The sequence below is a fragment of the Pan paniscus genome, chromosome 7 (assembly GCF_029289425.2).
Source record: "Pan paniscus chromosome 7, NHGRI_mPanPan1-v2.0_pri, whole genome shotgun sequence".
Lineage (NCBI taxonomy): Eukaryota > Metazoa > Chordata > Mammalia > Primates > Hominidae > Pan > Pan paniscus.
This window is the reverse complement of record NC_073256.2, coordinates 123785955-123811671: the sequence shown is the minus strand read 5'-3', so window position 1 is coordinate 123811671 and position 25717 is coordinate 123785955. Positions and strand designations below refer to the sequence as shown.

Below are 25717 nucleotides of genomic sequence, written 5' to 3'. Positions count from 1 at the left end.
TCTTCAGCACTTTACCATACTTCCCTCCCCTTCATACATTGCTTTCAGATCTTTTTATATCATCAGACAATTTTCCCTTTATATTAAAAGAAAAATCAGATAAAGTAGATTAATGATTTCTTGTGAAGCATTCTAATAGAGATTAGCCTCAGTTACCAAAAGTCAAATTAATACCCTCAAAAATTTAAGATGACCTCAAAGTAACATTTGACTTTTAGTTTATTTTAGAAATAAGAGATATGTATGATGATATACAAAATTTGTAAACATGGTCTTCAGCTATAAATTACACAGCATTACAACAAATAGAACTACCAGAAAGAATGAACTATGTGTCTTTTAAGGAATACGTTGAGGGTGGGATAAAAGCTTACTAAGTTTTCTTCCACCAGAGGTCATCACAAAAATTCAGTTTCCTTTCTTTGTTTTTTTCTGTTTTGGTTTGGTTTTTGAGACAAGGCCTTGCTCTGTTGCCAAGATTGGAGTTCAGTGGCACCATCTTGGCTCACTGCAGACTCAGCCTCTCAAGTGATCTTCCTGTTTCAGCCTCCAGAGTAGCTGAGAGTACAGACACATACCACCATGCCTGGCTACTTTTTGTATTTTTCAGTAAAGATGAGGTCCTGCTATGTTGCCCAGGCTGGTCTTGAACTCCTGGCCTTAAGCAATCCTCCCACCTCAACCTTCCAAAGAGCTGTAATAGCAGGCATGAGTCACTGTGGCTGGCCAAAAATTTGATTTTTTAGTTTTTTGTTGTTGTTTTTTTTTTTTTTTTGAGATGGAGTCTTGCTCTGTTGCCCAGCCTGGAGTGCAGTGATGCTATCTCAGCTTGCTGCAACCTCCACCTCCCAGGTTCAAGCAATTCTCTTGCCTCAGCCTCCTGAGAAGTTGGGATTATAGGCACACACCACCACGCCTGGCTAATTTTTGCATTTTTAGTAGAGAAAGGGTTTCACCATGTTGGTCAGGCTGGTCTCGAACTCCTGACCTTGTGATCTGCTCGCCTCAGCCTCCCAAAGTGCTTGGATTACAGGCGTGAGCCATGGTACCTGGCCTCAAAAATTTGATTTCTAAGTGGAGAAGTTCCCTGTGGATTCAGAGAAGTAATGAAACAGGATAGCCCCAGGGTATTTCCACACCTTAACTTGTAAAGAAAAGTAGAAGTGAGTTACAGCAATGTTCTTAGACTACAAGTTTATTTGTTAATGAACCACATTTGAACACAAGTGTCCACCTTGCAGATTTCTAGAGGGTATCAGGGGTGGGGAGACAAACCACTTCCCATCACCCTCATATTTTTCACTTTCATTCATCTGCCTGGACTGGAAAAGAAAATTTTCACAAAGCCAATCTCTATTTGATAGCCTAGTAAGAAAGGGTTCTTCTTGCTTCCTTCTGCAGATAGTAGGGTCTGAAAAACATTGTAAGGCCCTGGTCTTGTTACTGTTTCTGTTAATCAGCATGTCCAACCCAGGCGAAATTAAAGTCAACTTGTTTTTAAGAAAGGACATAGCCTGGCTCCACAAACATTTCATTTTTGCCACGTTCTCCAGGAGGAGCTGCATTTTTCTTGCACTTGAAGAGGAGTAGGAAGATATGATTTGCCGTGCCTAGAAATTCTTTCTAAAGCCTCGCAGTACGAATAGTGCTAAGCTGCGAATTAATTAGTATGAATGTCCTTTCATTTCTGCCCCTAACATTTATATTCACATAGAATCTGATTAAGTGGACATCTAGAGTATACTTAAAAAGTAAATAAGGTCTAAAATAGGCAACAGATGATGGACATGGTTGGAAATGATGGTAAAAATGATGACTTGGTAAGTAAGTGAGAGGGTGCATAGGAGACAGGCATGGTAATGAGGCTAGTCGTCTTTTAGCACAAGCTGGAAGTGGTGCATCTAGGGTGCTCTCCTGAATCATGACCCAGTTAATAATGAGCAGTTCTCAAACTGCGGGCACCAGACAGTATACTTCAGTATCCTGCAGATGGATTCACCTGGCACTGTGAAAATTCTAATATTTGAATGGACTCTTACAATAAAGCTGTTAAGACTCATGGTACTTTTCACCTCTGTATTGTGGTTTGTTTTAGAATGATTCAGATTTCACTCTTCTTTGGTATTTCATGCTACATAAAGCCTCTTAAATGACTGCAAACGTATCACTAGTCCGTGAGGTTATACTAGAAATAAAATAGGTAAGATGAGTGTGTTTGTCTACTTCACTGTACTCCGAGGCTCTTTAATAAAAGGACAGCAGGTGGAGATTATCAGGAGTGCTTTAGCAGTTTCCATTTAATTCCCTGTAAATAAATGGCTCTGTTGGTAGAATCATTAGACAAAGGATTTAGAAACACTAGAAGAACTCTCCTTGAATTCCTAATGCCTATTGTCCAGGGTCATATCTAAACTATTCATATTTGTTCTTAAATACTGTGATTTATATTAAATTATCATAATGCTAATATCTGTGTGGTGTATATATATATATGGGGGGTGTGTGTGTGTACATATACATTTTCTACAAGAATTTTGTAACTAAATTTTTCAGATGATACTATCCTTTTTAATATATCTTCTTAAAAAAATGGGATACATGTGCAGAACATGCAGGTTTGTTACATAGGTATACGTGTGCCATGGTGGTTTGCTGCACCTATTGATCCGTCCTCTAAGTTCCTGCCCCTCACCCCCCACCCCCAACAAGCCCTGGTGGGTGTTGTTACCCTCCCTGTGTCCATGTGTTCTCATTGTTTAACTCCCACTTATGAATGAGAACATGCGGTGTTTGGTTCGCTGTTCCTGTGTTAGTTTGCTGAGGATGATGGCTTCCAGCTTCATCCGTGTCCCTGCAAAGGACATGATCTCATTCCTTTTTGTGGCTGCATAGTATTCCATGGTGTATATGTACCACATTTTCTTTATCCAGTCTATCATTGATGGACATTTGGGTTGGTTCCATGTCTTTGATATTGTAAATAGTGCTGCAATAAACATATGTGTGCATGAATCTTTATAGTAGAATGATTTATATTCCTTTGGGTATATACCCAGTAATGAGATTGCTGGAACAAATGTTATTTCTGGTTCTAGATCCTTGAGGAATTGCCATACTGTCTTCCACAATGGTTGAACTAATTTACATTCTCACCAACAGTGTAAAAGCATTCCTATTTCTCCACAGCCTCATTAGAATCTATTGTTTCTAGATTTTTAATAATCAATTCTGACTGGCATGAGATGGTATCCCATTGCGGTTTTGATTTGCATTTCTCTGATGATCAGTCATATTGAGCTTTTTTTCATACATTTGTTGACCATGTAAATGTCTTCTTTTGAGTGTGTCTGTTCATATTCTTTGCCCAGTTTTGATGGGGTTATTTGTTTTTTTCTTGTAAATATGTTTAAGTTCCTTTTAAATTTTGGATATCAGACCTTTGTCAGATGGCTAGATTTCAAAAATTTTCTCCCATTCTGTAGGTTGCCTGTGAACTCTGATGATAGTTTCTTTTGCTGTGCAGAAGCTCTTTAGCTTAATGAGACCCCATTTGTCAATTTTGGCTTTTGTTGCAATTGCTTTTGGCATTTTTGTCATGAAGTCTTTGCCCATGCCTATGTCCTGAATGGAATTGCCTTGGAAAGCAAAGAAATAAGCAGGGGTTGCAATCCTAGTCTCTTATAAAACAGACTTTAAACCAACAAAGATCAAAAAAGACAAAGAAGGGCATTATAAAATGGTAAAGGGAACAATTCAACAAGAAAAGCTAATTATTCTAAATTATATGCACCCAATACAGGAACACCCAGATTTATAAAACAAGTTCTTAGAGACCTACAAAGAGACTTAGACTCCCACAAAATAATAGTAGGAGTCTTTAACGCCCCACTGTCAGTATCAGTCAGATCAACGAGACAGAAAATTAACAAGGATATTCAGAACTTGAATTCAGCTCTGGATCAAGTAGACTTAGTAGACGTCTACAGAACTCTCTACCCCAAATCAACAGAGTATACATTGTTCTCAGCACCACATGGCACTTATTCTAAAATCAACCTCATAGTTGGAAGTAAAATGATCCTCAGCAAAATGCAAAAAAACCCTGAAATTATAATAAACAGTCTCTCAATACAACAGTGCCATGAAATTAGAACTCAGGATTAAGAAACTCACTCAAAAGCACAAAATTTCATGGAAATTGATCAACGTGTTCCTGAATGACTCCTAAGTAAATAACGAAATTAAGGCAGAAATGAAGTTCTTTGAAACCAATGAGAACAAAGATACAACGTACCAGAATCTCTGGGACACAGATAAAGCAGTGTTAAGAGGGAGATTTATAGCACCAAATGCCCACATCAGAAAGCTAAAATGATCTCAAATCAACACCCTAAAGTCACAAATAAAAGAGCTAGAGAGGCAAAAGCAAACTAATCCAAAAGCTAGCAGAAGACAAGAAATAACTAAGATCAGAAAAGAATTGAAGAAGATAGAGACATGAAAAACCCTCCAAAAAATCTTAATGCAAGAGGTGTTTTTTTGAAAAAATTAACAAAATAGATAGACCGATAGCTAGACTATGAAGGAAGACGAGAAGAATCAAATAGACACAATAAAAAATGATAATGGGGATATCACCACTGACCCCACAGAAATACAAATTACCATCAGAGAATACTGTAAACACCTCTATGCAAATAAACTAGAAAATCTAGAAGAAATGGATAAATTCCTGGATGCATACACCCTACCAAGACTAAACCAGGAAGAAATCGAATCCCTGAATAGATCAGTAATAAGCTATGAAATTGAGGTAGTAATTAATAGCCTACCAACGAAAAAAAAGCCCAGGACCAGATGGATTCACAGCTGAATTCTACCAGAGGTACAAAGAGGAGCTGGTACCATTCCTTCTGAAACTATTCCAAACAATCGAAAAGGAGGGACTCTCCCCTAACTCATTTCATGAAGCCAGTACCGTCCTGACACCAAAACCGGGAAGAGACACAAGAAAAAAAGAAAACTTCAGGCCATTATCCCTGATGAATATCGATGTGAAAATTATCAATAAAATACTGGCAAACTGAATCCAGCAGCACATCAAAAAACTTATCCACCATGATCAAGTCTTGGCTTCATCCCTAGGATGCAAGGCTGGTTCAACATATGCAAATCAATAAACGTAATCCATCACATAAACAGAACCAAAGACAAAATCACATGATTATCTCAATAGATGCAGAAAAGGGCTTTGATAAAATTCAACACCACTTCATGGTAAAAACTCTCAAGAAACTAGGTATTTATGGAACATATCTCAAAATAATAAGAGCTACTGATGACAAACACACAGCCAATATCATATTGAATGGGCAACAGCTGGAAGCATTCCCTTTGAAAACCAGTACACAAGGATGCCCTCTCTCACCACTCCTATTCAACATAGTATTGGAAGTTTTGGCCAGGGCAATCAGGCAAGAGAAAGAAATAAAGGCTATTCAAATAGGAAGAGAGGAAGTCAAGTTGTTACTGTTTGCAGACGACATGACTTTATATTTTGAAAACCCCATCATCTCAGCCCAAAGACTTCTTGAACTGATAAGCAACTTCAGCAAAGTCTCAGGATACAAAATCAATGTGCGAAAATCACAAGCATTCCTTTACACCAACAATTGGCAGGCAGAGAGCCAAATCATGAATGAACTCCCATTCACAATCACTGCAAAGAGAATAAAATACCTAGGAATACAGCTAGCAAGGGATGTGAAGGACCTCTTCAAGGAGAACTACAAACCAGTTCTCAAGGAAGTAAGAGAAGACACAAACAAATGGAAAAACACTCCATCCTCATGGATAGGAAAAATCAATGTCGTGAAAATGGCCATACTGCCCAAAGTAATTTAGAGATTCAATACTATTCCCATCAAACTACCATTGACGTTCTTCACAGAATTAGAAAAAACTATTTTAAATTTCACATGGAATCAAGAACCCCATATAGCCAAGAAAATCCTAAGCAAAAAGAGCAAAGCTGGAGGCATCATGCCACCTGACTTCAAACTATACTACAAGGCTACAGTAACCAAAATAGCATGGTACTGGTACCATAACACACATATAGACCAATGAACCTGAACAGAGACCTCAGAAATAATAATACCATACATCTATAACCATCTGATCTTTGACAAACCTGACAAAAACAAGCAATGGGGAAAGGATCTATTCAGTGAACAGTGCTGGGAAAACTGGCTAGCCATATGCAGAAAACTGAAACTGGACCCCTTCCTTCACCTTACACAAAAATTAACCCAAGATGGATTAAAGACTTAAATGTAAAACACAAAACCATAAAAATCCTAGCAGATGATACTATCTTTTTAAAAAACAATGAAAATTTTAAACAGAAGTTTATAAATCCAAGCTCAGCTATTAAAAATTAAGCAATGGCTAATACTAATACTGGGAATATGGTACGAATGGGGAAGTACCAATTATTTTTATACATTTAACCTGGGAATACACATTGGTGATAAAACACTCCTATCATCTAGGTTAACATGCTATACTGGTATTTGAATTTTAATTTGGTGATGTTTTATATTTCAGTATGTTTTCAAAGACTAAAGCTAAATTATTACTTAAAAATCCCAACTGCTGAATAATCTCTTAAATATTATTTTTCAATTTTCTGTATCTAAGGATATAATAATTACAAACCAAATCCTATGCCTTCCTGAAAAGAAAAAATGAGAGTGGAAACTGTGGCTAGTAATCTATTCAACAGTGGCTTGATATGTTTTAGATGCATGCCTAGGGCTATAGTAAGCTTTAACAATCCAATTTTGATGAGTTGGAAATTATTCTATCACCCAGAACTAGAAAGGAATGGAAGTATCTTTTTTTTTATGCTTTAACTACATACCAAATAGTTTACCATGTAATAATATACCATATAATTTCTCTACTACTGAAATCAGCAGTACTTTTCAGTATATATAGAAAAAACATCACATTTTCATTAGAGATTGAGCCGATTGTCCTATGACATTAGGATTGAGGACAAATTGTGCAGTCGTCCATATGGCAGCACTGAGCACAACTGTCCAGAAAATATTGCACTCTTTTCTTCAAAGCAGAGCCTATTAGACCATAGCTTTTTGGGGTAGGGTGTGGGTGTGGGAATAAATCAATAAATTATAAGACTACAATTATCTAGATAACATCCTAGAGTTTCTAAAACTGCTGTCCACCTTGAAAATTACCAATGCAGTCCCACCGCTGAGGAGCACCACTCTCAGTTCTCTCTATAATATGGAGCAGACTTTTTTCCATTTAGTTGAAGATGAAATAAAAGGTCAATTAAGTGAAATTTTCTTCATGCCTCCAAATATCAGCCACAGTAAAACCTCACTTATCCAGCAACTCCAGCTATCCAGAATCTAGTCAATGATTTAAAAAGTTCACAAATTCTCAAGGATTTTATTCACATAAGAGCTTTAAATGCAGAACCTAATTAGAACTATATTAAAACTTGATTTCATTATTATTCTTCAAGTAAGTATTTATATCGGGTTTCTCATTCATTCAACAAATTTATTGAACCCTTTGGTGAATACTTGGTGGCATGTTGCTAAGTATTAAGGATTCAGTAGTAAGAAAACAAATGCTCTGCTCGATCTCCTAGCAGGTAGCAGGGCAAGATAAAATCCACAATGTTTGTATGTCAAATAAGAAGGTGATTGAGGTGGGGTGGGCAGTGACTTTTAAAAGCCAGCACATGCCTTTAGCTACATGGGAATTCATAACACATAGTGGTTTAGAATCTCTGAATTTAAAACAAAATATCAGAAAAAAAGGAAAGCAAATATCAGGAAAAACACAAATTGAACTAAATTTTAAAAATTTTAAACTAAAACAACTGTTTTATTTTGGGCTGCTCTAACAAACTACGATAAACTGGCTGTGTTAAAAAACAAACTTTTTTTTTCTCACAGTTCTGGAGGCTAGAAATCTGGGATCAGAGTGTAACAGTGTGGTCAGGTTTTTGGCGAGGGCTCTCTTCCTGGTTTCCAGAGAGATACCTTCTTGCTATGTCCTCACATGGTAGCGAGAAAGCTCTGGTCTCTTCAACTCCTTATAAGGGCACTTAATCCCATCACCGGGGCTTTACTCTCTTGATCTAATCTAATCCTTATTGCCTCTCAAAGGCCCCCAACTCCAAATGTCATTTCATTTGGGATTAAGGTTTCAACACATGAATTTTAAAGAGACGCAGAAATTCAGTCCATAGCAGTAACAAACACAAATAGAAATACAATTTTTAAAGAAGCAAATATCTTCTGAATATGAACAATTGCAGTAACAACAATACAAATATAATTTTCCATTATTTTGCTCCAGGAAGGTTCTAAGCACCTTTCATGGATTATCTCATTTAATTATCCCAAGAACAGCAATGAGGATGCATCTCTTAATAAACCCAATTCATATGCAGGTGGGGGCTGAGGTACTTAGAGGTTAAGTAACTGGCCCAAGGTCATAAGGCTAGTAAATTATGGGAAGCGGAGTAGTGCTAATCTAATTCTACACTTATTGGACAAGCTGTATTGTCCTGCACCAACATGTTATGTCTGTATCATAAACATACTGCTCTCATTAATTGAATCCTAACTGTAAGCTGGGCACTGGTAAGTACTTATTAAGTATTATTTGATTTAACACTAAGAACAAATCTGTGAGAACAGCACTACTTTCATCCCCATTTTACAGATGATAAAAGTGAATATCAGAGCAGTTAAATGATTTGCACAGTTCCAAAGCAGGAAACCCAGTGCCATCCAATAGCCATATCATATAAGCCATATATGTAATTTTAAATGTTCTGGAAGCCACATTAAAAAATAAGTAACTTTAATTATGTTTTATTTAGTCCAGTATATCCAAAATATTATCATTTCAACATGGAGTCAGTATAGAAATGATTGAGATATTTTGCATTTTTTTCATATTAAATCTGGGAAATTCAGGGTGTGTTTTTCATTTACAGCATATGTCAATACAAACTAGTGACTCCTGTTTTGCATTCTAACATAGGTAGATATAACCATTTCTCTGGTTTGTGGTGGGCTTCCCAATCTCTTTCTTTATTTAGATGACTCTGGATTTGAATATAATTGGTTGACAATCTAGTCCTTGTGTCCCTACCTTGATCTCCTACATTTACCTCTATGCTGATACCCATGGACACAACGAGATCCACATCTATTAAAAGGTACGTGTGAACAGTCCCTAAAGATCTGCACTGGTCATTAGAAGCTGAATGTCTAAAGTGGTTGTTTGTCCTGTTCACATGGCACATCACACATCAAATATGCTGCCTTGTTGTGTTTACCTTTCTTTTTGCTTACATCTCTCCAGCTAGTGTATAAGCCCCAAGTAGTTTTCTTTACATCTCTACAGTCCCAGCTTCTAGCACAGTGTCATACACATATTAGACAATGCATTTTAGGGGATGACAACAAATTCCCAGGAGGAGGCATCTTGCAGCTTCACTGTATCTACCACAGTACCTTGTCATAGATTCTCAATTCATTTTGTCTGAGTGAATGAGTTTTGCTTTATTGGCTAATATGAAAAACTCTATTGCATTCAGCATGAAAACAGCCATTAAAGAGATTATATAAGAGGGTTGTTGGAGATCATCTCAGAAAGTTAGAACCCATTTGCCATCCCTTATTCACAGGGAGCCAATGTCAAATTGGGATCATGATCCTGGTTTCTTGGCTCCTAATAGTGTACTCTTTCCATTGTTTACATGATTTCTTTCTGCTTATATGCTTCCTAATTTCTCCCAAGGGGAGAGTACTGTCCTCTAAATCAGAGGTCAAAGATAATGAAATAAAGATTGTGAGTTGTTGATAAAGACCAGTTGCATTGGTGTAAAAGGCAGAAAATAGTGCAGTCTTATAAGGTAAGAAAAATTCCATTCTATGCTAAATATCCTTTATTTTGGAGATATGAAGAGGGACATTTTACTTAACGCAAAGATATCTATGAAATTAGACACGAAATCATTACATTTTCTTACCTAAAGTTCAGAGTTTCTAGCTTCTAGAAATAGTATTTACCTGTACATTGATAGACTTGCTATTTTAAAAGAGATTAACCACAAGTATGCTGATGCTTTTGAACATCACTTCCTTAATAATTTTTTTAACAGAAGTGCAAGAGCTTGACAGTCTCACAATGAATTTTAAAAGACAATTATATGGAGATAAAAGACAGCATAAAGGGTAAGAGAAAGTATTTTGGAGGCTTATGAATCTGGATCTGAGTCCTGACTATACCACTTACTGCTATTGCACTGGAGGCACATAGAAAGATTTTTTTGTTTGTTTGTTTTGCTCAGCCAGTAGTCACCCCCCTTTCTTTTTGGGGAAGGTACAATGTACCACTTCTCTTCTTTTGGGGTTTGAGTTGCATTGAGCTGATCTTCCTGCCCCAGGGGGAACATGTATTTCAGGTCAAGCCAATCAAGGAAAATGACACTCAATTCCAGAAACTGTAGGAACTACAGGGAGAGAGGCACGGCTGGTCTTCTAGGGTGACCAGAGAGGATGTGAGCCTGTAGCTGCTGGAAGCTATTCTGCTACTTCTGCAGGGAAGGCTATGTGTGAAGGTAGCTGACAGAGAGAAACATACAGTAAAGAGATGAAGAGAGGGAGATTATCTCCTTTAGGCTTAGGTATGACTGAAGCCAGGCCCACCCCTAGACTTTATATGAACCATTAAACCATTAAAATTTAGGTTTTCTGTCACTTGAAATTGTAAGGTCCTGAAGAAAACTTCTCATCTTCATTTTTTTTTTTTGCATAGGCACAAAACACTCATTTTTATTAGGCTGTGGTGAGGAGTAATTGAGCTCATATTCATAAAACTCTTGGGATACAGTACAGTGGTGGCTATTTGGATTTTAAATGGGGCTAGAGAGTGAGGTGATTACAACTTTGGGCCGTTGAGCCAAACAAATCTTGTTTGAAACCTGGATATGCTAATTACCAGAAGTGAAAATTTGAATGAGATTACATAACTTCTTAATTCCAGTTTTATATGTAGACTGAGAATAATAATCAATACTTGATAGAAGCCTCATGCCGACCAGAAATGACATATGCAAGGGTCTAGGTGACTGTATGGCACATAAACAGGAGACGTGAAATGGTAGCTATGGCTTTTGCTACTATCAATTTCAATAATTACTAGCTCTAATTTTTTTATGAAGAAAGGCTTATAAACAGTATCTGTTTTTGTTTTTAGACTAAAAGGGATGATTATTTTAAATTTCTCCTTGGAAAGGAAAAAAAATGTGAAGTGGATTTCAAAAAAGCTAGGGTGACCTTAAATAGTGAAAATGGATGTAGCATCCAGAATGTAAAGCTCTACTTTACTCTTCATCCATCTGACCCACTTTTGATTGGTTAGGTCACTTTTGGTCATATTTGTATGACCAACAACATCCAATAAAGTAGTGAGTGATCAGAGCACTGAAGGGCGACGAAATATGTCACACAAAGAATGGTTACTATACCTGAAACTGCTGAGCCTTGAGAAGATAGAGGGGCTTTGATAGGGCCACATGCTATGGTGGTGAAGAAGGAATGTTCTGGAACACCAGATAGTAAAGGAAAACTATAGTGAAATAGTATCACTCTTATTTCACGTCAAAATGTACCCACTTTCCACAGTTTGATGGTCACCCCATCCCATCATGTAGACAGAGTGTACTGGTTCTTTACATGGGACATAAATTCATATTCAGAAGTCCCCGATGTGCTTATAAAGTCACATGAACATATGAATAACTCAGGCTTTAAATGTTTAAGTGATTAAACAGATGTACTGGTAATTATTGGAACAGGCACTTGCCTTTCATAGCATCGCAGATCCTCACAATTGAGGGTGATTAGGGAGAAGACCTGATTGAATGACTGACAAGCCCGGATTCAAAGGTAATTTTGTCATTTTCTATGTTCAAGTAGAGACTCTGTCAAGAGCAATAAGGTCGGCAAGTAAGGTGTTGCTGCCAAGGAGAGCTCTTCGAAATCGGCTTTAGGAAACTCCTTATCAAGTCTCCACGGCCCCCTTCCTGTCATGCCAACCTCACCAACCATTCCTTCCCTCACTTCCTCAGCCACGCTGACCTTTGTCTTCCTCCAACACAGCAAACATGTTCCCATAATCAGCACTGTTCATTTGCTGTTCCTTGTACTGCAGAGTCTGTCACCGGATGTCTGCACAGTGATCCCTCATTCAGCTCTTATCTTGACTGTTACGTCCTTAGAGGTGACACCTGGCCACCACAGCTAAGGCAGTTCCTCCCCACCCCTACCCATTCACCTTCAGTCATGCCGCCCTGTGTTATATGCTTCATAGCAATGGTCATCTCACCATGGGATGCTCTCTCATTGAAACGCGTTTATTATTATCTCTATCCTCCACTAACAGTAAGCTCAAAGGAAGTAGAGACCTCAATGATTTTATTCATAATTGTATGCCCAGCATCAGGAATAGCATCTGATTCCTAGTAGGCACTAATTACAGAATTGCTGAATTAATGGATTGTATTTTCTGAATCCATTCAACTTTAACATTAGCAAATTTTTAATTTTTCTTAGCACAGATAAATGTAGAAGTAAAGTTTAGATTAACCTCTGTCTAAACTGTTACAAATTACAAATTAAGTAAAGTGAACTCAGCTTCTTTGTCTCTCAGAATAATTTGACTATGAGCAAGGAAAAATTATCACCCCTGGAAAAGTAATTTTTTTTCTTATCTGTTTTAGTGACATTCATAGCTTCAGAGTCAAAACACATGACATCACCCATAAAGTATGCTTCTTCAGAGCACATAAAAGCTCCTATTCTTTTGGAAACTGTCCATACTATACTCTAGAATTACAACCCTTAATGAGTTTTTCAATAGTTTCATTTCTTTCTCCTCATCTGTTCAGTTTAATAAAGCTTACAACTCTGTCACAAAATTAGCTTTTTCTTAAACTTTGACAAACGAAATGCAAAACTCTCTGAAAGGTTTCTCTATGATTTAGTGGAAGAGCAGTGTTGCCTATTACCACTGGGGCCACAGTAATTCAAATGATCTTACTGCTATACATGCTCACGAAAACATGCATGCATATAACACCACAACAAATAATTTAATCATGGGTAACATTATTTCTAGTTTTTTTAGGAGAAAATATTCACAATTAGGGTATTTTATCAGAAAAGTATGAGATTTAAAGGATAAACATAATATCAAACTTGTTCTTTTAAAAAATGTGATATTATGTTTCCCCTCCTAAAATGACTTTTAGATTTTTATGGGAACATTTGCTGGTAGACCAATCATCAAAGCAAAAAATAATTTAAATGCAATCACTATTATCATGAATGTAATTGTTAAGTGAAAGAAACCAAATTCTTATTCTGTTATACATCTACAAGGAAAAAACAAAGAAGGTAACTATCTTTAAAAGAATGTTCCTTTCAGCATTGCTTAGAAAAGTGAAAAACTGTAAGTAACTACAATCTAGCAATAGTGAAATGGATCAATAAACTGTGGGATAATGAGCCACAGTTAAAATAACTGGACTAGATAGATCAGATATACAGATAAAGAGCTCAATCTGAATCCGCATTTGCAAAATTGTAACGGAGAACATTATAACAGTGAAAGAAATCAGACCTAATTGACTCTACCTTGCTTCTAACCCTTAAGCTGTCCTTATTCATTCCTGGGCATAGACGGAACTAAGTTTGGGAAGGAATTCAGTTCATAGTTTGACTCTGAAACAAAATTGATAACAGCCCTTTCCCAAAAAGACCCACTTCTTGCCTGGGGTCCAATCTGCCTTTGCAGGACTAACAAATTAGCTACAAGATTTGAAATCACAATTTAGGAGTCATGCAGCCTCTGGCTCCAAGAGTCCAAACCTCCCCAAATTGCTCCTGGGGGTAACATCACTAATGTAAAACCTAAGATCAGTGCTTGAGATGTTTTGCTGACCCTGCACTGGATGAATCAGCTGACACCACTCAGATTGATAATCTGGCCCAACCAGTTCTGCCATCACACCCAGGAACAGAAGACATTATGAAAACCTAACTTCGGCCCCCTATGATTCAATCTCCAACCTGACCAATCAGCACTCCCCACTTCCCAAGCCCCTATCTACCAAATTATGTTTAAAAACTCTGATCCCCAAATGGGGAAACTGATTTGAGCAATAATAAAACTCCGGTCTCGCGCACAGCCAGCTCTGAGTGAATTACTCTTTATCCATTGCAATTCCCCTGTCTTCATAAATCAGTTCTGTCTAGGCAGCAGGCAAGGAAAACCCATTGGGCAGTTATAGATCAATCTCAATATGGACATACTTTGACATGAGAAAAGCAAATTGCCACAAGATGCATCCAGTATGATAAACTTTATGTACAGTTTTAAAAGCAAAACACTAGATTCCTATATTTTTTCATTCGAGACATACTTTGGGGGCACCTATTTTATGTCAGTTATTGTTCTAGGCCCCAAAACAATAGAATAATAGAAGGTCCCTGACCTTACAAAGTTTATAATCTAACGAGCGAATAGACAGCAAACAGATAAATGCATCCTACATGCATGCATACATACAAACATAAGCAAATTCTACCAGGTAGTGGTAAGTTTTGCAGAAAAAAAAAAACCTTGGTATGGGTTCATGAAGGTAGTTCAACTATTAATCAGTTGGTACTGCCCATCCTCATTGGGAGGTGACTTTTGAACAAAAAACAAATGCAGGTTGTAAGCAACTCACGTGAGACAAGATGGTGGGAGGATAAGCCAAGGGAAAGAACGAGCAAATGCAAAGGCCCAGAGGAGGAAATGTGCTTGGTGTGCTCCCTAAACAGCAAAGAGGCCAGTGCACCAGGAGTGCCTGGAGCACGGCAGGAACAGGAGGGCTGGCACTGCAGCATTGGATGAAACAGGGCCTTGAACATGGCAAGGATTGGTGTTGTATTTCAGGTATGATGGAGATCATGGAAGAGTGAGAAGAGGGGAGGATATGTGATCCAATGTTTGTTTTTGAAGGATCAATCTGGCTGCTGGGTGAAGAAGAGATGGAGTAGTGTTGCACTGATGCTGTGAGAGAGTTAGCAGAGAACAGTTAGGAAGATGTTGTAGTAATTCTGAGAAAAGATCGGGGATGCACTAGGGAAATAGCAAGGGCAGGTGAAAATGGATTGGAAATATATTATATTTTGAAGGCAGAGCCAAGTAGATGTATTATTTGTAGATAAAATTATATGTAGTAAAAGCATAAGAATATACAAGTCAAATATATGACAGTGTTGACTTTAGGACAATGAAGAGGGAAATAGAAAAATACACACAAATTCAACCTCCAACTCTAATATTTTATTTATTTAAGACAAAAACTATGATGTGAACATGTATCATCTTAACATTTGCTACGTTGGGGTTTTAGGTTATCAAATGTTTGCTTTATTACCTTTGTAACATTCTGGTTTTCACATTTTCCCAGAAGAGTAATACTCTAAACAGATACAGTGATATTTATGCTTTATTTTCTCTGAGAATCATCTTTCATTAATTCATTCATTTATTCAACAAATACACTGTGAGTGCCTAATCATGCCAGATGCTAGTATAGGTGCTGTTAAAGCTGCAAAGAGCAAAATAAAGTCCCCATAGAGTTTATACCCTGGGAGAGAAAGAAGACAGATGAACGAATAGATACATAACATAATGCCATTTTGGTTAGGAGATATGAAGAAAAATGAAGCATGATGGCAGAGTTATTTTAAATTTGTTCTAGCTTTGTTTTCTTATGAGAGAAATATAACTCATTCGTTTTATTCCTGTAATTCCTATAAATCATAAGTTTAATACAATATCACAGGTACATGGGCAGCTGACAGTTACAGGGAGGAAACTGAGCACAGGCACTAGAGTCAAAAGCTCTGAGTTAGAGTTTTGCAGGTGTTCCAGTTATCCATACCAGTTTAAAACAACAGTTTATCATTATTACTATCTTCATCATCATCATCACCATCATCATTATCATCATTAAATCTCATGAATTTTTAGGTCAGCAATTTAGACTCACATGAGTGGGGATAATTCATCTCTGTTGGATGTTATCATCTGGGATGGCTCAGAAGTCTATGGGCTACAACCCCTATACACTGGCTTAGCATATCTTCAGCATATCTTACAGGACGGTGGCCTCAGGATAGTTGGACTTCTATGTCAGCTCAGGGCTCCAACAGCAAGTGTCCCCTGGGTTGTGTGTAGAAACTGAAAGGCTTCTTATGATCCAGCCTCAAAAGTCTTATAGCATCAATTCTCCCAAATACTTTTAGTCAAACACATCACTAAGCCAGCCCAAATTCAAGGGAAGGGAAGAAGAGTTAGACCTTACATCTCAATGAGAGGAGTAGCAAATAATTTACTTTACTACAGCAAATCACTTAACTATTCAGAGTTGCATTACTGTAGTCCATAAGATAGACTAAAATGGTTTGTCCTGTCAGTCTGACCAGGAACTAGCAAGGAGACTGCAAAATTATTTTCCCCTGAGATGAGGAAGGGCCAGGAAATCCTTGAAATCCACTGGTACTAGAGAGTTTAGTATTCATAAGAAGGCTCTATTATTTTCTCCAGCAACTGGAAGACCATGATAGGAAGATAAACTGAAGTACTGGTTCTAAAATATCCCAAACTCTATGGATCTGTCTTAGTTTTCAAAGTTTTATACCTTCTACAAAATAAGCAGCAGCTTCATTTCAATAGAGGTAGGGCATCGTTTTACACCCAGCAGGTGTTTAGGAGAGTGTTAGGTAATGAAGTCTTTATTCTCAGGATTATAAAATCAATGAACTTTTCTTCCTGAGGCAGCTGTTAAAACCAGCTCATTTTGAACATATTAATAAATATTCTTTCTCTTAGCTCTGAAATGAAATCAGATAGGTAAAGAGTATAATCTACATTTGAAGAAAGCACAGGATAAACATAACATTCATTCCATCTGTGCTATACAATTGTAGTTTTTAAATGCTAGCTAATTCCATTCCATCATTTCCCTTTTAAGACTATCTAAAAGTTGGCCCATTGGTTTATATAACACATAAAGTTCCTTTCAATTTTTTGTAATGGGCCTTTGGATGATTAAAAAATACATTCATTTTGCAAGGGATTATGACTTTACAAAAAAGACTTAAAGAGAAATAAAGATACCAACCTGTTATATAAATGAAAGCACTACAGTTCTACACACAACACACAGACACACACACATACAGGCTACAGAAATCCTTCTATTCTTAGTTTCCATGTTAAGGGAACATCAGCCCGTATAACTGTCAATTCAAAGAGAAATTATTACAGAGATTACTGGAAAATATTTACACTGAGCATGTATAAGTTTTAAATATACTAAATAAAATATTAGAAGATATTCATAAATTCGACCTAAATTTTACAATCATATTTTCTTAGAAAAACTGAGAAATGCAAAATCAGTCTGGAAACAAACCAACCATCCCTGGTGGAAAGAGAAAAAAAAATAACATTTGTATATTTTTCTAATACCCCTCCAAAACTGGGAGAATTCTTATATCTATATCACACATTATCTGATAAAGTAAGCATTTTTTTTTTTTTTTTTTTTGACACAGAGTCTTGCTCTGTCACCCAGGCTGGAGTACAGTGGCGAGATCTCGGCTCACTGCAACCTCCACCTCCAGGTTCAAGTGATTCTCCTGCCTCAGCCTCCTCAAGTAGCTAGGATTACAGGCACACACTACCATGCCTGGCTAATTTTTGTAATTTTAGTAGAGACAGGTTTTCGCTATATTAGCCAAGCTGGTCTTGAACTCCTGACCTCAGGTGATCCAACCACCTCAGCCTCCCAAAGTGCTGGGATTACAGACGTGAGCCACTATGCCCGGCCTAAAGTAAGCATTTCTTAAGTGTGTCAGATGCTGTTCCGGGATCTAAAGACAATTAGAAGAAACTGTTAACTCTGGAGGAGCATATGATAGTCTTGGGCAGGCATCCTCCACTCCCTCATTGCAGGCTAGAGGGCAGAGAGTGAGATTGGGGGGCCAACTCAGAGCAGCCACTGTGAACGAATTTCAAGCTGGGGAAAAAGCGTGAGCAGATGTGGTCATAGAAAGATCACACAGAGAGGGGAAGAGGCAGAACGCGAGCCCAGGACAATAAAGCCATGGCTTCCCTGCCTCCGCCAACTTCGGATCTGAATCCTGACTGTCACATAGCAGTTGAGGTTTTAGATAAGTAGCGTAATGGCTCCAAGCTTCAGTTTCCTGTTCTGTAAAGGGAAGTTTTAAATCTGCGTTTGTGGTTGAGAGGATAAGCATTGGTGTGGGGGTTCCCAGGGTGACCCATGGGTTGGTGTTGCATCAGGCCATGAGTCTCATATATACTGTAACAATGAGATGCTTACTAATGTTGAGATTTTGGTTTTCAATTTCTAACTCTTATATCTTTATTTCCTCGGTACGTGCTAAGTTGTTTTTAATACTTCAAAATCCATTTACACTATCCAGTCATTAGACAGTTTTCCTTAAATGCAATACTCATCATCACTCCAATATATCAAAATTCTAATCCTATATTCTATGTGCTAAACAGTCTTCAAGCCCAAGCCTAGTGTCATTTACAGTTTGTCAACTAGATGCTTAAAAAAAAAAAAAAAAGACATTGGCAACTCCAGGCCCATGATTGTGGCATGATTGTGGAATTCCACAGGACAAAGAGTCAAATGTCTGCTATGGTAAAAACTGTAGACCAGTGGCCTCCATATCCATTCCAACCTCTTCCTCCTTTTGCTTTATCTACAACAGAAGTTGCTGAGGGAAATACTTAAACTCCCAGCCTCTCTTGCAGGCAGGGACGGCCATGTAACAAGTCTAGGTCAATGAGAAGTTGGTAAAAGTCTTTTTGGAAAAAACACAGAAGAGCCTTCTGAAAATGTCTACCTTTTACCCAATCCCCTTCTTCCTGTAGAAAATACCGATGAGATGCACCAGAGCACAGCCATCTTGTGACCGTGAGGATGAAAGTCAAATGTCAGGCAGGGATGCTGAGGAAGAACATGGAAGGAGCTCATTTCCTTACAACATCCTTAGGCACCCATGGTATCCCTGTGCTTCCCAGTTCTAGATTTCTTCTTATGTGAGGAAAATAAACCTAGTACTCATGTAAGCCATTGCTATAACTATGCTTCCAATAGGGTAGCCACCAGCCACCCACAGCAACTAAATTTTAAATAATTAAAATAAAATAAAATAATTTGTTCCTCGGTATTAAGCAGCACAAGTATAGAATATTTCCATTATCATAGAAATTTCTATTTAAACAGCACTGGAGAAAATTTTGTTAATTTGCATCCATAATTATGAATGCTACAGATGCTAATATTTTCATCACTAAGCTAAAGGCAGAAACATTTCAGCCTCTGTCCCCCAACTAAGACCATGTGCCCCCAGGTGTCTGACTGTTTATTCTACATTGAGATATCACATATTGATTTATCCCTAGCCTTTCATCTAAGACATTTCTCACACTTTCTTAGAGGATTAGATTAGCCTGTCAGAACATAGTCTTCACATAGCCCCAAGTAATCAAGTATTTTTCATAGAGATAATGGAAGACTTAAGAAAATTAATATTCCTATGCTAATATTTCAGGAAGAGAGGGAAAACACCCACAATCATGTCATAATAACAGCAGCTGCCAAGTTAAAGCAACTGATGACAATATACAGTGACAACAATGTACAGTGACGCCCCTAGTGGTGGTTCTTAGCCCTTTGGCGAATCTATCAGTCTCTTTTATTCTCTTAAAAATCAATTCATGCCTGTAATCCCAGCCCTTTGGGAGGCTGAGGCGGGCAGATCACGAGGTCAGGAGATCGAGACCATCCTGGCTAACATGATGAAACCCTGTCTCTACTAAAAATACAAAAAAAATTAGCCGGACGTGGTGGTGGTCATCTGTAGTCCCAGCTACTAGGGAGGCTGAGGCAGGAGAATGACATGAACCTGGGAGGCTTGCAGTGAGCTGAGATCGGGCCACTGCACTCCAGCCTGGGCGACAGCAAGACTCCATCTCAAAATAAATAAATAAATAAATAAATTCATGAGGAGAGATGAGTCTGAGACCCATATCATTCACAGCTGCAAGCCTGGTTGTTTGAAGTCTTCTAAGAAGATTTGCCCTGCAGTCTTTGATTGGGCTTCAGTGAATACAGTCATGAATCAGTATACAAAACGTGCAGCCATGAAGCAGAATTAAAATCAATGGGAGGAAATATCTGATGAGTCCATTTCTTACCATTTTTAACTTAGCAACAGCAGAAGAGAAGGAAATGATAATTTCAAAAATATTTCTAACAAATTTCCTGATGCAGTGATTCTAATTTTAGTTCACTTATATACTTCTAAGTCACAAATCGCTGATTATAATAATATTATCCAATATTTATTGAATGTTTACTACTAGTCAGGCAGCCTTGCAAATAATGTTCATACACCATACACTTTCATTTAATCCTAAAAAATGTACTGTGAGATAGGTACTATCATCATATTAATTTTATAAAGAGACTGAGGCACAAAGAGTTTTAAAAACTTGCCCTAGGTCACACAACTAAGTAGTGAAGCTCAAATTCAAACCCACACAACCTGTATCTAGGGTCTTCACTCTTAATCACTATACAATTTTAAATTGATCATATTCCTACAGAATGAAGTCAGAAATTACTCAACGACCCAATGGAAAAATACCACTTTCATTCCAGAAGAAATCTAAGACCACACTGAAGCTTTTCTCCATCACTTATAACTCTACTTCCTGAAGAACAGAAAACAGCTATTATAAATAGAAATGTTTTTCAAGACATAAGTACTATAGATTCAGGTATGATCTTTCAATCAATTGTTTAAAAAAAAAAACAAATGTAACAAGGCATCCAAAAGAGGCAAAGTAGAGTGGATATGCCAGAAATTAGAGGCCTTTAGAGGCAGGTATCAATTTTTAAAATAACAACAACAAAAAACTACTTAAGTCTTACGGTGCAAGGTCCTGTTCTAAGTACCTCAGATCAACACATTTTATTCTCATAATAGGTCAGAGGGGGAAATATTATTATCCCATATGAGGGAGTAGCTGAGGTATAGAGATGGTCACATAGACAGTAAGCAGGAGTCCCAGGCATCTGGTCCCACAGCCCCTCCACTGTAAGTCAGGGAAAACTGTCTGTCTCTCAGGCCTTTTGTGGTCCAGCCCTTGACTTTGTCTCTGACTTCAGCTCCTATGGCTCTCCCCTTCATTCACTCTGTTGCAGCTCCCTTGCTGTTCCTTACATACCTCCTCTGCAAGAAGTTTGCACTTGCTCTTTCCTCTCTCATCGGAGACAACCTTCCCTAGCCTCCTAAAGTAACAATCCACATACCCAATCCAATAACCTACCCCATGTTTATTGAATGAATGAATAAACAGACCTGTGTCAACTCCACCTCCTGCATTAGGTGCAGTGATGATACCAAGAACTCACTTCTGTAGAGGTGTCTCTATTTGTTTTCCTTTCCTTCCTAGTCTTTGGCACAGTTTTTAAAGAGTGGAAGCTAAGAATTCCAAGATAAAAAAACTCACTCTGGAAAACAAAACATTTCAGAGACAGAAATGGTCCACATAACCATGGTACTGCAGATGGTGTGTCCCTTTTACCATCCCAGACGTTGAAAGAAACAAGACCAATAATGATGCGGACTTACTGATCCCTGGTTCTTTCTTTGCTGATTATTTTTACCGTCTTCACTTATTGGCAAATCTTGTACTTTCACAAAATACATTCCCAGAGAGAAATTATATTCTCTATAAGACTGTATGAAATAAAAGGTAATATTAAAAACTAAATCTGTTTAGTTTTTAGTTTTACCACTGGGCACATTGGCCCATACCTGTAATCCCAGCACATTGGGAGGCTAAGGAGGGAGAACAGCTTGAGCCCAGAAGTTCCAGACCAGCTTGGGCAACATAGTGAGACCTCAGCTCTATAAAAAAAAAAAAAGAAAAGAAAAAAGAGGCAGGAGGATCCCTTGAGCCCAGGAGGTTTAGGCTGCAATGAGCCATGGTCACCATGCCACTGCACTCTTACCTTCCTACCTGGGCGATGGGAGTGAGATCCTGTCTCAAAAAAACAAAACAAAACAAAAAAAAACAAACCAAACCAAACAAAAAACCCTGCTAAATATCTACAAATTAGAGTGAAATTCAGTACTCAGCTTTCATAGCTTAATCCCAAATTAGTCTTCAATTTATTTTTTGATTAATGATGAAAGCAATAGTTCGAAATACGCTAAATAACTCAATCTTGAGGAGAGTTTTAAAAAATATGTCAAATCAAAAGGAAGAAATGTGAATACAAAAATGCATAAGAAAAGCATTTATCCTCACTAATAAGAAAATAAATAGAAATAAAAATAACACGATTTTTAACTCCTCAAATTAAAAAATTAAATTATAGTAATCAAAAATAGAGTCCAAGGAAAGTAGAATCTCATAAATTTGCTAGTGGAGATAAGACCTTGCAAGAGGACAAATTGACAAAATTCACTGGAGATTTATAATTTTACATACCCCATGGTCCATAATTTCTACTATTATGAATTCACACTGAGGAAATAATTTTAGATGTTGGAAAATTTTGTCAGATGTATGGTCATTGTAGTGCTCTTCTAAAAGTGAAAAATTAGAAACAATCTAAGTATGACCAAAATGACTGGTTAAATACATAATAGAATCTATAATGGAAGTTTTACTCCCACTTACTAGGCAGCCATTAAAAATAATATTATTGAAGAATATTTCATGACATGGGAAATTACCATACTATATATTTTAGTAGGAAAAAGTAGATGATAATCTGAACCCATTTGAATTTACAGAAAAATCTTAAGAAAATACACATAAAATGTTAAAAGTTTACTTGGATTACTAAGTTACAGATAATTCTGATATTTTCCCTTTTATTTACTGGTATTTTCTAAGTTTTTCTATAAAGAATCAGACTGGGTGTGGTGGCTCATGTTTGTAATCCCGGCAGTTTGGGAGGCTGAGGGGGGTGGATCACTTAAGGTCAGGAGTTTGAGACCAGCCTGGCCAAAATAGTGAAACCCCATTTCTACTAAAAATACAAAAAATTAGCTGAGTGTGGTGGCAAACGCCTGTAGTCCCAGCTACTTGGGAGGCTGAGGCAGAAGAATCACGTGAACTCGGGAGGCAGAGGTTGCAGTCAGCTGAGATCATGCCACTGCATTCCAGCCTAGGCCACACAGCGAGACTCTGTCTCAAAAAAACAAAAACAAACAAACAAAAAATCAAGACTAGTTAGGAAAGAAATGATTATTCTATTTAAAAGACTGCTTGGAAGAAGGTTGAGATTTTACATTTTCCCTATATTTTAGCTAAAGTGATATGATGGGATTATATTTCTCTCAGCAGAGGCTCCTGAAGGAGGATAAGATTCATTATTCAGAAAAAGGAGAGCTAACTCTTAAGAGATGTATGGTTTTTCATTTTGTCTTCATCTCCAGTGGTTTAAATACTGCCCACGTGCACAGATCAACACCAAGCCAATTTTTCCTCTACTTTTAAGATCTAGTTTTGCCTTAGCAAAAGTTTAAATAATGGCACAAATCCACTGAGTAAACAACTGTTCTGGCACACTAATTAGCAGAACAGAGGCTGAGAGAATAAACTCTGTTTAGAACCATCTTTGGATTAGCTAATTTACCTGCCAGAATTTAGCCCATTTATTTTTTTCAAATTGCTTCTAGAGTATAACCTAGCTATAATTCCAGAAATACAGAAATCGCTCCTTAAATGAACCCCAGTCATTTAGTTTGAATGACAGTTCCAAGAGTGAACACCTGGGACTGCTGCACTGATAAAGTAGGATGGTCAAAAGGATAGTTGATGACTGCATTTTCGAACAAATATTTCATCTGAGGGTATCCATCGTGTGCACTTTGGAGATAATCTATATAGTTTTGAAAGAGTGAGCTTACAGTGATAAGAGTTGTAGTCTTTTTTGAAATGTTTTTCTCTGTTAATATTTACTTAACTAGATGCTAATTTAATCAATTATGATAAGTAATAAAACTCCCCTGAGGCCAGTCTGTGTATTCATTACGGGAGCAAATCACAACGAGAAGGTGACTTAGTTGAAAACACAGTCAGAGCCAAGGCTGTGGTCCAGTGGGCTGCGTCAGCTTGAGAACTAATGTTATTGTATCTAGAATGTTTGAGAATGCTGGATATTTACGCTGGCCAGCCAGGGATTGTCTCTCCTGGCCAATCCCAAAGACCATTTTGACCATATCTTTTGTAGGCACTATTCAGACCATTTACCTCTTAAAAGTTCTCTATAATATTAATATCCATTAAATGCAGTGAAATGCAATGGTGAAGAGCATTGGCTTTCATGTCAAAGAGAAAAGATTTCAAGTTCTGACTCTACAACTGACTGTGACCTTAGGCAGTCTACCTTTAAAGCCCTTCTTTTTTGAATCTGCAAATATGGGGTAATTAAAATACCTGCCTTATAGAGTTGTGAGCATAAAATGAGTGCTCTAAAAATGGTAGTTATTTCTATAAGGGTACGTATGAACTCTGAGAAGTCATACGGCTCTTCATGTGAAATGATACAAGTGAAAAACAAATGGAAAATTATTAAATGTAATTAAAGTGAAGATATTATTACTATTAGTCTTTTTTTACTATTTTATAGTGCTTTAAATAAGCAAATATTATTTAGTATAATGAATAATAAGCAAATATTTATTGTCTTTTTCTAAGACAAAGCACGGAATCTAGGACATTTATATTATCTCAAAAATAGATACAGAGTTATCATTCAGAATTAACTTTTTTTCATGTTTGAAGAGAGGTGCTCTTATTTCCCATTGGGATCACATGTCTTTTAAATAATAAATGTGTGTAATATATACTACAGGACACAGACTTTGTATCTTTGTAGTGGAGCTTATCAATTCTTTAGCTGACTTACAGAATTTTAGCACGTTTCCTCCTTAATTTTCAGCCAGTGCTCCGAAAGGAGACTTCCTTTCTCCACTGCGATGTCCTATGTAGAACTAGTAAGCTCTATCCACATGTGGAACAAATGGATGCATAATTATGATAGTCACAATTCTTCCCTTCTTCTTCCTTAGAGCCCAGACTACCCAAGCCAGTGATAATGAACCCCCTTAAAAATTCAATTTAAAATTTTAACTTAAATTTCCAATGAACTGAATTACAAAGATGCAACTTCTCTAGCCTCTATGGCTAGAGAATTACCCCGAACAGCCAAATAATCAGAACACTGGGGTATAATTAGCACTAGCCACTCTTATAGCTATATAGAAATTATCAACTTGCATATATTTAAGGAAAAGAGACTTTCCTATTGCTGTAGATTGATTGCATTAATGACTACAATTCATGGCCTCTCATATTCATGCCTTTTGTCCTTTAATTTTGTGTCCCCCTCCCAGTCTACTGCTGAGCTCCATCACATAACTTGCTTTGGCCAATGGATAGAAGCAAAATTGATATAGTTTCT

The 25717-nt window shown here is 37.3% G+C and overlaps 1 protein-coding gene across 2 annotated transcripts in view; it reads right to left on the bottom strand.

The window, feature by feature from the left end:
* The window catches only part of OXR1 (oxidation resistance 1), a 489515-nt gene that overhangs the window by 305368 nt on the left and 158430 nt on the right, over positions 1–25717 (bottom strand). The gene's annotated exons all lie outside the window — the stretch shown is intronic.